At 35.3% G+C, this 15,269-nt stretch overlaps 1 non-coding gene across 1 annotated transcript; it reads left to right on the plus strand.

The window, feature by feature from the left end:
• The first annotated feature begins 2,058 nt into the window (after positions 1-2,058).
• Positions 2,059-2,165, plus strand: LOC147934386 (small nucleolar RNA R71). The gene has a single exon (XR_015573457.1). It is a non-coding gene; the product is annotated as a small nucleolar RNA R71 (small nucleolar RNA).
• The last annotated feature ends 13,104 nt before the right edge of the window (positions 2,166-15,269 follow it).

Consider the following 15,269-nt stretch of genomic DNA (forward strand, 5'->3'; position numbering starts at 1 on the left):
TGCCAAGGATGTGAGAAACAGGACCAGGGCGGGATTTAGGGACGGGTTTGCTTCTTTTATAGCCTGCAAAATCATCAACAGAAGAAACAAGCGCTCTACAATAATCTCGTGGCTTGGTTAACTGCAAAACAGTTTTTGTATCTTTGAAATTATTATTGATGATGATAGGAGGGAGATTAGGTGCAGAAGATGTGTACCTTGGCCTTACCTGAGGACTCTGGAGTGTGGAGTTGGGAGGTTTCTGCTTGGGAACAGCTTCATGACTTGAAGCGTAGAGGATGTCTTGCGAGCTCTCAGTTCTCGTCAAGTGTAGGCTCGGTCGTGGAGGGGTGTCGACCGACACCCAGTTGGTGTCGATCGACAATGAGCCTGTTGCTCGTGTAATATCTTCTTTGCAGCTTATCTCAACAATCTTCTCAACAGAAAATGTCTGTCCATCAATGGTAGGAGCTCTCCTCAGCTTATGCATCTCAAAGTTCATACTTAAACCCTCCACATTCAGTGTTATGTGTCCCTTTTGCACATCTATGATGACACCAGCTGTAGCCAAGAAAGATCTTCCTAAGATGAGAGGGTCTTTAGGCTCTTTATCATACTTCAGCACCACAAAGTCAGTGGGAATCATGAAGTTTCCAACCTTAACTGGAATATCCTCTAAAACACCTTCAGGGATTCTCTGAGATCTATCAGCTAAGATAAGAGATAATCTAGTTGGCTTGAATTCTGTCATCCCGAGTTTCACAGCAACAGAATGTGGCATCAAGTTGATGTTATAGCCTAGATCACAAAGTGAGTGAGCAAACCGTTCTGCAGAGATAGTGCAATCAAGTACAAAGCTCCCAGGATCTGGTAATTTCTCTGCAGTTCTACACTGAATCATTGCACTCACTTTCTTAGAGACAACCACCTCTTGCTTCCTCTCTTTCTTTTTCTGTGGAGGCTGGTTCAACAGAATTGCATTGACATCCTTGGTAAGCAAAGCTCCTTCCTCAGGGCTCAAACCATTTGATACCATTCTCTTCACATAGCGCTTAAGTGGTGGTGAAAGCTTTACTGCATCAATCAAAGGCATCTCAATCATCACCTTGTCCATCATTGCCTTGCATCTAGCTTCCTCTATCTCCTGCTTGGACTTTCTTGGCTTAGGAAAAGGAATTTTAGGCTTGTACACCCTCTCAACAACTGCTGGAACCTGAGATTTTGCAGTTTCGGGTTCTGTCTGAGAGGGGTGTCGAGCGACACCCAGGTGGTGTCGATCGACACCATCATCTGGAGCCGACATAATTGTTGATTTCTCTTCCGTTTCAGCAGAAACAATTTCACCATCATCTTCATCTCTCAGAGATATGGCATTACAAGCATGCTTGGGGTTTGTCTCAGTTCTTCCAGGGAGAAAACCCTCTTGCCTTTGAACAGACCCAGCAGTTTGTGCCACTTGACTCTCCAGCTTTTTAACATGAATATTCAGTGCATCAATCCTTCCAGTAAGCTCTGTGTAGACATTATCAATTTTCCCATTGAATTTCACAGTCAAATTCTCTTGACCTTGCAAAATTTGCTCAAGCATGGCCTCCATTCTACTCTCTGAAGAAGTCTTAGGAGGTGGAGACTGATAGAATGAGTTCCCTTAGGTTCTTGTATAACTGGTAATCTGGGTTAGGAGTGTACCCTAAAGAGTTCCAATTGTAAGGCATGTTGCCTTGCTGATTTCCAAACCGCTGGCCTTGATTGCCATAGGCATAGTTCACATTCTCCTATGTATTCTCTGGCTTTGGCTCAGATGCAAATTGGACTGACTTCTTACCCACTCGAAGATTATGAACTGAATCCAGCTTGGCATTACCAGAAGCTAACTGGTTTGAATCAAATCCTCCATGCAATCTCTTCCTTTCAGCATCTGCTCTTTTAGTGCTATTGCTGGAAGCCAAATTCTCAACCAAAGCTTCAACATCTTCTGGAAATCTTGTCTTGAATTTTCCATGGCTTGCAGCATCTAAGGCTAACTGATACTCCCAATCACATCCTCTGAAGAAGATACTTAACAATTGTACTCTTGAAAAGCCATGGTGTGGACAATCCCTCTGATAAGCCTTGAATCTCACCCAAGCTGCCTTGAAAGCTTCATTTGGTCTTTGCTTGAAAGAGGACAGCTTGACTCTCAGCTCATCAGACATTGCATCATCATAGAAATAGTTCAGGAAAGCCACCTTGATTTGTTGCCAAGATGTCAAAGATCCAGCAGGCAACTGCTTCGACCAATGAGATGCTTCTCCTGCAAGTGAGTATGGAAAAATCTTTCAGTAGATGTAGTCTTCAGTCACTCCATTAGCTTTGATACTAGTTACAAGGTCTTCAAAGTGCTCAATGTGATCCAAAGGTTTCTCATGGGGCAGGTTAGAGAAAGGTCTTTGCCCAACTAGCTGGAAGTAAGTAGGCTTAAGCTCAAAATCATTCCTGGGGAATGGAGGAGGAACACCTGCAGAGCGGTTCTCATACATCAAATCAGCTCTGTTGAAGTCTGCAATGGTCCTACTCAAGTCCTGGTTTTGATCATGTCTTCGAACCGGGTTCTAGACGTGGTTGGCAACTCCACGTTCGTCTGCTGGAAGTGGGTGTCGATCGACACTCAGGTGGCGTCGGTCGACACCATCGGCCTGCTCGTCTCCGACAACGATTTCAGCAATCACGTTGCCTTCTGCATCAATCTTTTGGCCCTGCTTATTGCGCAAGTGGCCCTCTTGATCCCTCAAAGCACCGTCCTCATCACGAATCAGAATGACTGTGTTAACCATCTTCAACAATTTGGCTGCTTTTCGGTTTTCACGCTCAAGTTTTCCTAACTCCTGATTTGAAAGCTTCACAGTAGGACCAATCTTGTTGCTCCTTGTGTGAGGTCTAGGAGGCATACACCTGAAACACCAAAGAGAAGAAAAACAAAAACATGTAAGTAGAAAATAAAAAGAAAAATTTAGACGAAATTAAAAACTCAAATATAATGGTAGATCAAAGAGTCCCCGGCAACGGCGCCAAAATTTGATATGCTCAAATTAATCCCTAGAGCTACTCTCTCAAATTAAGAGGCCACTGCAGTACTTAGAGGTCGAATTCCACAAAGACTCAAGTCTACACAATAAATTATAGAGTTTTTTAATTATGCTAAACAAATTAATTTAACATTGAAATAACAATGCAAAGTAATAAATAAAAGCTGTTGTAAATTCAGAAGATCAAAAAGCTAGGCCTAGGAAATTACAAATTATTAAATCAAGAAATAATTAGGATTCAAGCAATTAAGAACAGATTTAGAACTCCAAACACCTTTGTAAAACAAATCAGTTTTCACTGCAAATATTATCTAAATTTAAAACCAGAAAATCCAAATCTCTTTGCAAAATTCTAGGTAATAAATCAGCTTTAAAAATAAGTTTAGATTGTTCACAAAATCACTAAATCAAATCTCTTTGCAAGAAGTAATTTTGCTCATCAAAAGATTTTATCAGGAAAATCAATTATATTCTCATATCAAATTATTTTCCTAAAGTATTAATTCTAGGTGATCAATCAAGAATTAATGTGAAGAACAACCTACGATGAAGATCTAGAAAGATTATGAATCCTAAATAAACAGATCTAATAAATCATAAAATCCCTGTGAAAATCCCTGAACCTAACAAGCAAATTACTCAGACATGTTTAATGAAGAACAAATAATAATTCTGAATAATAAGCAATTGAAATTAAAAGAGTAAAGAAGGAGTTTATGAATTCTTCTCTCAAAGCAGTTCAGATCTCTCTCTCCCAAAAGCTCTCAAAATCTCACAGGGTTCCAGAAAATAAAACTTGCTAGAATAAAACTTCAGGGTTTACAAAACCCAAAAACACTATAAATATGTCCTAAAACACGTCTAGGGGCTTATGTTGCAATTGTGGAAAACTTCGGGTAAAATTGTAAAACTTCCAATTCTTGTTCTCTCATCGAGTAAACAGGAGTGTCGATCGATGCTCATGTGGTGTCGATCGATACCAGCACTCCAATCTGACTCCAAGTTTGTTTCCTTCGGTTTAATGCTCCAAAATCATCCAAATTGCTCCATTTTGCTCCAAAATCCTAAATAACCTGTAAAGACTCAAAAACATCCTAGAAAACAAATCAAAAGACTCTAAAAGACTCCTTATAACATGGTTAAAAACCACAAAAACCATAATATATCACGATACTTAACCATTCCAAGAAATTCTACGACTTGTTAGAAGGTGCAAAAAATTCATTATATGATGGTTGTCATGAAGGTTACTCACAATTATCCCTAGCTGCTAGAGTCATGCAAAATAAAGCAGATTATAATATGAGTGAAAAGTTATTGGATTCGGTTTGTGAAATGTTGACTGATTATTTACCCGAAGGAAACCAAGCTATTGGTTCACATTATGAGACAGAAAAATTGATGCGCAATTTAGGCCTCCCATATCATAGAATTGATGTTTGTATTAACAATTGTATGATATTTTGGAAAGATGACGAAAAGGAAGATAAATGTCTGTTTTGTGGTGCACAAATATGGAAGCCTCGGGAGGGCCGACGTAGAACCAAACTACCATATAGTCGTATGTGGTATCTGTCTATTGCTGATAGATTGAGGAGAATGTATCAAAGCCACAAGACTGCAGCAGCAATGAGATGGCATGTCAAGCACCAAACAAAGGAGGGAGAAATGAATCATCCTTCTGATGCAGCGGAGTGGAGGTATTTTCAAGAACAAAATCCTCATTTTGCCGAAGAACTCCATAATGTGTATCTTGGATTATGTACCGATGGGTTCAATCCATTTGGGATGTCTCGAAATCATTCTTTATGGCATGTGATCTTGACGCCATATAATCTACCCCCTGGTATGTGCATGAATACAGAGTATTTGTTTCTTACAATTTTGAATTCTGGGCCAAATCAACCGTGAGCTAGTCTCGATATATTTCTCCAACCTATTATTTAGGAGTTAAAAGAGTTGTGGTCTACTGGATTTGATGCGTACGACGTGTCATTGAGTCAAAATTTTAATCTAAAAGCAGCACTGATGTGGACGATCAGCGATTTCCCAGCGTATGGCATATTATCTGGATGGACAACACATGGTAAATTATCTTGTCCAGTTTTCATTGACGATACAAAGTATTTTTATCTACCTAATGAAAGAAATACGTGTTGGTTTGATTGTCACCGGAGATTTCTTCTTCATGGTCATCCTCTTAGGCGGAATAAAAAAGACTTCTTAAAAGAAAAAGACGCTATGAGAGAGTATCCACCTGAGTCTTCGACCGGTGAGCAAATTTATTCTGAGCGATTGAATGGTTTGAATCCTCCAAAAACGAAATACGTCGGTGGAAATGGTCATGAAAAGAAGATGCCGAGAGATGGGAAGCAACATAACTAGCACAAAGAAAGCATATTGTGGTAGCTTCCATACTGGAGGGACCTCAATCTACGACATAATATTGATGTGATGCATATAGAGAAAAATCTTTTCGACAACATCATGTACTCTTATGCGTGTGAAGGGTAAATCAAAAGATACCATCATGTCAAGATTGAATATAGTAAAGTTCTATTCTCTACCACACTTACATCTTGATAGTAGGGGTAAAGCACCTTTCCCGGCATATACATTGACAGACAAAGCCAAAACAAGCTTATTGGAATGTGTGAAACACTCAGTGAAATTCCCAGATGGTTATTAGGCAGAATTAGCTAGTTGTGTTGATATGGAAAATGGAATGTTTTCAGGCATGAAGAGCCATGACTGCCATGTTTTTATGGAGCGGTTACTTCCATTTATCTTTGCAGAACTGTTATACAGGAATGTCCACCTTGCGTTATCAGGTACTCGTTAATTAATAAATCAAAATTCTATTTATTTATGAAGTACTTCTATAGTTCTTAATGTGATAAAGTTTGAATATATATTGTAGGGGTTGGAGCATTTTTCCGGGACTTATGTTCTAGAACTTTGCATACAAGTCGCCTTCAAATTCTAAAACAGAATATAGTTCTAATATTATGCAACTTGGAAAAGATCTTTCCACCATTTTTTTTTGTTGTGATGGAGCACCTGCCTATACATCTCCCTTACGAAGCTGAATTAAGAGGTACTGTCCAATATATGTGGATGTATCATTTTGAAATATTTAAAAAAAAAATGAAAGGAAAAGCAAATAACAAAATATATGCAGCAGGATCAATTGTTGAATCATATATCAGTGACGATATTGCATACTTCTCAGAGTACTACTTTTTCGCGAACATACAAACAAAATCAAGGTAAATGCTATGAAGATTTGAAGAAGTGTGATATTTTATGTGAATATTTAATTTTCAATCATTTGGTCAGGTTAACAAGATTTAATGAAGGTGAAAACCCTGTACATCATGTGCCTGGAGTGCTTTCTATATTTACTCATGTTGGCCGTCCAAGGGGGAAATGCATGAAACATGGCTCTCAACCCGAGACTATCAATGTGCACACGCATATGTTTTAAGAAATTGTGACTATTTTAAGCCAATTGAGAGGTATATAATTAAGTAGGCATCACTCAAATTACTTGCGCTTTAGTATATCTACCTAATTTGCTATGATTTCTCATATATTTGTGTTGGTCTTGTATATATAGTATGTTCGAGGATTTTCTTTCAACAAAATATCCAGGACTTCCCGAAAAAGAACTCTCCGCCAAAAGAGCAGACAAATATCATTTATGGGATAAAGAATATGTACATGACAACATGTATTTTACAAGAGGCTATTTGTTTCACACAGAGAATCACGGCGCTGAACAAAAGACATGTAACTATGGGGTATGTGCTAAGGGTGAAAATTACATGGATGAATCTGACGCAGCGGATTTCTACGGAACCTTAACTGATATCATAGAGCTTCAGTATGAGGGGATGGTTAATTTGAGAATCACACTTTTTAATTGCAAGTGGTATGATCCTGTTATCGGTAGAGGCACTTGGATCAGCAATGGTGGTGTCGTTGACGTTCTTTCAACAAGAAATTACAATAAATACGAACCATTTATTCTAGATAAGTATATATATGTATATATATATATATATTTATATATACAAAACATTAATGTCGATATGTCTGTGTAACTTTCTATATGTTCATAATATGCAAATGCAGCCTCTCAAGCAGAACAAGTGTGTTATATTCAATATGGCTCAATGTTCTAAAGGTGAATCCGAGGGAAAACATTTTTGGAGGATATGAAAACAGTTCAGAGATGACTCTTTTGCAAACCGAAAATGATGATGCTGTATTGATGACTACAATTGAAGATATTGTACTTGACAATTTGGAAGAGGGAGTAAACCCAATAAATCTTGATTACGGTGTCGAAGATGTGGAACCTGAAGATGAATTCTTGTGTAATTTATCATCTTCGGATGATGAAGAACCAGATGATGAAGAATCCTCCTAATTATGTTTCTGTCAAATTTATGCAGTAAAAAATTTTAAACTGAATTATGCTCTAAATAATATGTAATATGCATTAAATTTTATGTTTAAAAATATATAAACTAAATTATATGGTTTTAAAAGGATTAAATTTTGCTACTGATTCGCGACAAATAAGTGACTAAGTTCAAAATATTTGGGTTTAAATACCACACTTACGCGGTGGACCAGATTATGGACTCCAAAACAAGCCCAGCTTTTTCAAATAAAATTGTTTTTGTATATACCAACTAATGAGGGACTGATAGCGACTATTTTGAAAATGTTTGGGTTAATTAAACCCGAAATCCATTTACGCGGTCTATTATCGGCCCATAACAAACGACCTAACCCTAATCATCAACCCTAATCTCTAACCATTCTCACCATTCTTCTTCTTCTTCTTTGTCGATATCTCTCTAAACCTATTTCTGATTCTATCAATCTCCAATATCTCTTTCTTTCATCTTCTTCTTAACCTAACAAACCTCAACGCTTACGATGCCTCTTGGTAAGAAGCTGGACGCAAGATAAATGTTGTCCCAATGCTTCTCTCAGACCCGATGGCTCTTACCCTCCTTCTAAGGTGAGAAGAATCAACCCTCTACCGCCTCAATACAACTTCACGCCGGCAGCTGAAAATCCTACGCTTCAAATGCCTCAAGAACAAGTCCGCGTTTCTCCCCAACTATCGACATCTGCAGCACCGCAGGTCAGAAACTATCCACCACCGAAGATCCTATTTCAGAACTCTGTGAATCGAGTTGTTGAAGACTATGTACCGACTCGGTCATCACCCGAAGTTCAAAACAATCCACCGGTTCAATCGAATCCATTGGACGATTCTGCGAGATCTCCAGTTCACAACTCTCACGCTCAAAGTCATCCTTCTTCTCAAGGTAACAATTTCGACGAGTCAGATCCAGTGTTGCCGGAACTCCAGGAGGACACGTTGAGGGCTCTATACGCGATACTATGGTGCCAGACTGTCATAACTTCACTATTGTCCTCTCTCTGAAACCGAAGCCTAAAACGACTTGGTATGTCTATTTTTCATAATTTTACAACCGTCTTCTAGTTAGTTGGTTGATTTTTGTTGTCTGATTGTAGTAAGCACGCTTAGGGTTTCATGTCTGTTATTGGTTTGCATCTTATTTGATTTTTGCTTCTCGCTTGATTCTTATGTTATGAGGTTTACTCGTGATGTCAAACTCACTAGATTCTTATGTTATCTGAGGTTTACTCGTGATGTTAAATCACAACTGGTTTGGAAGATTACTAAAGTTTTTACAAACAAATTTGATGGTCCATACTATAATTGGTCATGTGTGCCTCCGGAGAGACAAGAAAGATACTTCCTTGAGTTTGCGGTATAGTTTTCTGTTCTGAGGTTTCCTTCATAGATAGGTTTTAATTGTTGTTTTTCACTAACTTAATTCTATTTTCCTTTTTTCCTAGAAAACACACACTTGGGATCCTTTGATAACAGGGACAGTGCAACAGTTTTTCTATGAGATATGTCAACGCCGGATGAAAAACATGGTTAGCGACGCTAGGACTAGTCAAGTTCAACCTAAATGGATCGAGGGTACTCTGTGGAAAACAATGGTTGCTCCGTGGGATACTGAAGAAGCATAGGAAATGAGTCGAATCTATTTCAATGCTCGTATGTCAGACCGTAATGGTCTCGGTTCTCACATGCACTTATCTGGGCCAACATCGTATCAACAAGTCAAACAAGGCTTGGTGAGTAACTTATGTATTTTTCTTACACCTTTGCAACTTAAACTTATGTCTTAACCCTTTTCTTTGTTTTTGTAACATTCCAGGAAGAGAAACTTGGGAGACCGGTGAGTCTTGGTGAGGTTTTCAAAGACACTCATACAAAGCCAGATAGTACGTATGTCGATCGAAAGGCCGAGAAGATCCTTACAACTTATGAGAAAAACTTACAAGCTAAGCTATCTGAGATCGAGTCAGATCCTTCACGAGCTCAAGAGCTCACAACAGAAGATTATACGGCCATCTTTCTTCAGGTAAAGTTACATTTCTCACAATCTATATGAGTCTTTACCTTTCATATTCTCTATTTACAGTTTCACCTTTTCTTTTCTCAGTCCACTGAGAAGGATTCACGAGGTAATATTTTTGGGCTTGGAAGCCTCAAGGATCATCTTCAGGATCTTCTCAATGGCAAGAGCTATCAACAAGGAGAGTCATCATCGTTTGTAGCATTGCAAGAGCAAATAAAGGAAGCTCATCGTATAATTGAAGAACAAGTTGCCTATAATACAAAACGTGATGCTGAGATTGCTGCTCGTGAAGCAGAATATTCCAAAGTTGTGGCTGAGAAACAGAAGAAGATAGAGCACTTGGAAAAGTTCATGCGCAAACTTGATCCGGCCTTTGTCGAATTCCATGAGTCTAAATCAAGTGATGCATCCATCGACCCTCCAACATAAAGAGCATCTCCTCCTTAGGTTACTTCTTAGGCTATTTATCTCTATTTCTTAACTCTAATGAACTTGACACTTTGGGATGATGTGTTGTTCCTTGTCACTTAAGAGAATCATAGTTTTAGGATTGATCATTTTGGTTCTCTCTTTTGGTTGTTATAAATGTTGTCTACTTTTTGTTATTGCTAATGTGGTGTACTTGTTACAATTATGGTTAACTTTTTGTTATTAAAAATGAAAATTTTAGGGTTTCCTTTGATTATAATTCGAATTATAAAACAAAACAAAAAATAAAAGATTCTAATTTTTAATTCCTATAGTCTTCAAACAGTCATTAAATCTGGCTTTAAATAGTCGCCACACAGCTTAATGACTAAATCACAACTATTTTTTTAACTAATCTCTTTCACATCGCATTTAATTGTTAAACTGTCATCAAATAGTCGTAAATATTTACCGACTTCACTACGACTACACATACACTACTACTGCTCACATTTTTATTAATCGACACATTGTCATCAAATAGGCGTAAATATTTACGGCAACATTACGACTAAGGTTAGGACTATGTGGATTAGTTGTAACTTGGTCGCTATTTATCGACTATTTTACGACTGAATTTCTTACCGATTAACAATTTACGACAACAGTGATTAGTCGTTATATATGAATTAGCGACTACTAAGCGACTATAGGTGCAGTCGTTAATTGTTTGTTTTCTTGCAGTGCTACCCTTTGGAACTCCATATTTCATGACTCAACAAATTTACGTTGCATGAAGTACCATTTACCACATTTCTCTTCTTTGTACACATATATGTATTTCTCTTTTTTATAATTTAAATATGTGACAGTATATATCATTGAGAGTTTGTTGTGAGCTTTACTTGTCATAGAATATTATTTTGTTTATTATTATGATTGGAATTCACAAAACTATAACTATAACATAAAAAGTATAATATTATTATGGTCACCTTTAAAAATGTACATATTTCTATAATATTAATTATTATGGTATATGAAAAGTCAAATCAATACCTGTCTTTGTCTTAAACGGTTAAACCTTAAGACCATCTCCATTGGTTATATTTTATAGAGGATCAGAGAATTAAAATAATCAAACAAAATCAAAAAGAAGAAGAAAGAGTGATGAGCGTGTCTCGGTAGAGACAACTTTAGACCCTCTTAGACCCTCTATTCTGCCACTTGTTTACATTGGTTTAACTCAAAATATTAAATAAAATTTAATTTTAAAACAAAATTATTTTAAAACTTAATATTATTTTAATTTGTGTGATCTCCTCTTCTCTTTTACACCAATGGAGATGCTCTAAGAGATCATCTAAGACCATCTCCAAATCTAAAAAGTGTATTCGTAAAAAATTTATATTTCTCATCTTTAAGAAAATATGTCTCTAAATTAAAAAAAAAATAATAATAATAGATAAAAGAATATATTAACTAAATTGTTTTGATGTCTTTGAACTTGAGACATCATGTCTTAAATGTTTTGGTGAAAATACTTAAAACAATGATATCTTAAGTTTAAAGACACTAAAACAATTTAATTAATATTTGTTTTTAATTTATTATTTTCCTAATTTAGAGCAATCGTTTAAGAGGTCCAAATGTTGTGACTAAATGGCCAAAAAAAAAATTTACCTAATATGTTAAAATCTATTTTTTGCTTTCTCAGAAAATTCTTCTTGAACATTGAGCGATTGATCTAGTGAGGTTTTTCTCCTCTAAATTCACATGGACCCAAATAAAAAAAACGAATGCTGTCAATTGCTTAAGATACAACAACATATAATAAAATAATGTTCAAAACATGTACATATGATTGTGGCTTTATGTGTTAAAAATTGAAATAACATAAAAGAAAATTATAAAACAACAATATTAGTATCTTATATATTATAAGAGAAATACATTTTTGGATGTAAAAAAAACTGAAATCATAAGTACAATTTCAATTTATAATGTGATATTCTATTTTTAGTTGAAACTCTAAATAAGTGTGATATTATTTATTATTTGGTTTGTAATTTGTGTTTGTGAAAATGTTTTAACTTAGCCCCAGGATTGAGTAGTGGCTTAGCTTTGATGTGGCGTAACAATGTGTCTTTGTCGACAAATTTTTGAGATTAATGACTCTTTCTCGCCTTTATTATCTTTAAAACTACTACTTTATACATAAATTAATCATAAAATTAATTATTAATTAAAAAATACTAAATTTCAATCATAGTTTACAATTAAATATTTCCCTTAATAACAAAATGAACTAAACAGATTATCTTCGATATATAAATGTATGTCTAATAAATTGAATATACATACATATACATCCAGTTATTATATAAGTAAACTAACTTATTGAAAACAAACTAACCATTGAGAGACTGAAAATACTAAAGATTGAAAAATATGACAAAAACATATATGATAATCATATATCTTTATGCTATAAATAAGTGTAAAACTTTAGAATTAAATATATATATATATATATATGCTTATGATATGAGCCAAAACCATGCAATAAATAACTGTAAAACTTTAGAATTAAATATATATATATATATATATATATATATATATTGTTATGATATGAGCCAAAACCATAGCTGTAACCCTAGTTGTCACACCTGCTGTTTAAGCTTAATAGCAAAGCGATTGAAAGCAAGTTTCCCTTTAACCCAAACCTCTTTTTAGAGAATTAGGTTAATTGTTGGAAGTTGGTATTATTGATGTTTTGAGGATCCTTTTATAGACTCTCTTACAACCGAGTAAACCAAAGATCCAAAACTAAGGGGGAGGTATTGGTTTAGGATTTAGAAAGAATTTTAATGACTTTAAAAGTTAGGTAAAATATGTTGTTATTCAATCAAGACTTTTAAAAACTCTTTAAAAATTTGGTGTTATTGGTTGTGGATTTGTAAAAAGTTATCTAAAATCTTGATAAATCTAGTGTTATTGGATTAAGAGTTTTATAAAGTCATTAAAAGTTTTATGTTATTCAAGTAAAACAAAAGAATCTTGGATTGTTAATGAATTCAAATTTTATGTTATTGGTTTAGGATTTTATATCATTTTCTTCATAACAAAAGTCATGAAAACTTTTTCATCAAATAGAAAGATTTTACAAGATTAGAAAAAAAAATCATCAAGATTTTAAAAAACTTCCTAAACAATCTCTTGGAATCCTTCATTTTTAACTTTCAATTTTCTATGATTCTAACAATCAGCAAAAACATAAATTCATTCAAATTCTTTCTAAATCCTAAACCAATACCTCCCCCTAAATAAGTCAAAGTACCAAAACCCTAATCCTAATGTTAAAACGAAAAACTAACGAAATTCAATATTGATTAAAAAATCATTAACCAAAAAAAATCAGAAGACAAAACTCATAACACGTATCAGCTTACCAAAAGAAAAAAAAAACATATTTTTTAAATCATAAATTTTTAAAACATGATAAATAGTAATCTTACTATATAAAGTTTCATTTTCAAAGTTAGTAACGCGCATGATCCAACAATGTCAATTTGATCAATGAGAGATTTTGTCATGTGTAATACAAAAAAATAATTTAAGAAGTATAAAATTTTAAAACTAAAAATATGATTTTATAATATGTATATAAAAAATAATTTTGAAAATAAAAAAGATAATTCTAATATGTCTTTAAAAAAATTGTTTTAATAATTTTAGATGTAAAAAGATAATTTTAATACTTATTTTCTCAGTAAAATTAGAATTATAAAATTATATACTAATTCTAATTTTAAGTTGCTAATTCTAAACGAAAAAGAATTTTAAGTAGAAAAGAATTAAGAAAATTATATGATTAATTTATATAATACCATGATTAAATAAATTATACAGCCAATTATTAATCCTACAAAAAAAAGATTGTAAATACTCACTTTTACATAAATAATTTTTTTTTTTAGAATTAGGGAGACAATGACTGCAAATGGTTGCTCAAAATTGAATAAATGGGTTGAATAAAATTGGGTTGAATAATATTCAACTCATTTATCTCCAAAATAGTGGTTGAACAAGTTGAACATTTTTGTTTTAGGATTAGTTTATTTTTTCAACTTTTTAAGTTGAACGGGCTGAATAAGTTTTTCCAATCTCATCAACCTTTTCAATGTAAATGGTGAAAATTATTCATTTAACCTATTCAATCTCTTCAATCGTGCAACCATTTGCACCCAATGTCTACCAAATTTATTAAAGAAACTAAACAAATTACACGCGGACTTGTCGTGGCCGTGTTCGGCCTTGAGCATCCTCGAAAAGAATCTCCGTTACAATATCCGGTCTTGAAACTCTAACAAATAAAATCTCAATAGTAAAGAAAACACATAGTTTGCCAATCCATCTGCAAGACGATTGATTTTCCTATACACATGACGAACCATTCCTTAGATAAAAAACCATAACAAAGTCGTACTAAAAAAGACAAAGGATGTGAATCACTTATCCCTGTCATAAAAAAACCGACCACTATCTTTGAGTCCACCTCAAGCTCTAGACGTATGATCCCTCACGCCCAAGCTATATATAACTCATAGTAGACTCCCCATAACTCCACCGAAGGTGCAGTGCATATCCCAATGTTAAACGCGAACCCACTACACCAACGTCCATCACTATCTCTCACAACCCCACCCGCTGTCGCTAAACCAGGATTGCCCGTGAAGCTCCATCTGTGTTCAGTTTAAACCATCCAGCCCTAGGTACTGTCCACGCGATCAGCCTGATCTCCTCCCGAGTTGCTCCATGTAACCCACCACCTACCCTCGAGTTCGCTAAGCATACCTCCTTAGCCAAGTCTTTCAAAAATTGTACATGATCCCGACATTGCCCATTTGTATCAAACAAATTCCCGCAACACCATCCATGCCATATCATCATGGCAAAGATAGTAGCCGTGTACTGTCATGAACTGAAACCTCAACACCCAAATTACCATACAACCATTCCAACAGAGACGATGCAAAAAAGGCCGTCGTCCAACGTGGAGGGAGAAGGTGATGCCAAACACCCTACACCCGCTATTACTGGACAATCACGAAGAACATGCATAATCGTCTCATCGCCACTTTCACATTTCACACACCGAACACAACCCCGTATCCGTTAAGTGTCGTCGAGCTCTCTCCATGTTTGTCATGATCACTTGGTCGACTACTAACCAAAGAAACACCCTCACCCTTTCCGGGGCCACTAATCTCCATACCCGATCAAACAACTTCCCTATTTGCAATCTTGGAGTATCATCACTGATCAA

Source organism: Camelina sativa, chromosome 11 (genome assembly GCF_030686135.1).
Source record: "Camelina sativa cultivar CO46 ecotype springtype chromosome 11, ASM3068613v1".
NCBI lineage: Eukaryota > Viridiplantae > Streptophyta > Magnoliopsida > Brassicales > Brassicaceae > Camelina > Camelina sativa.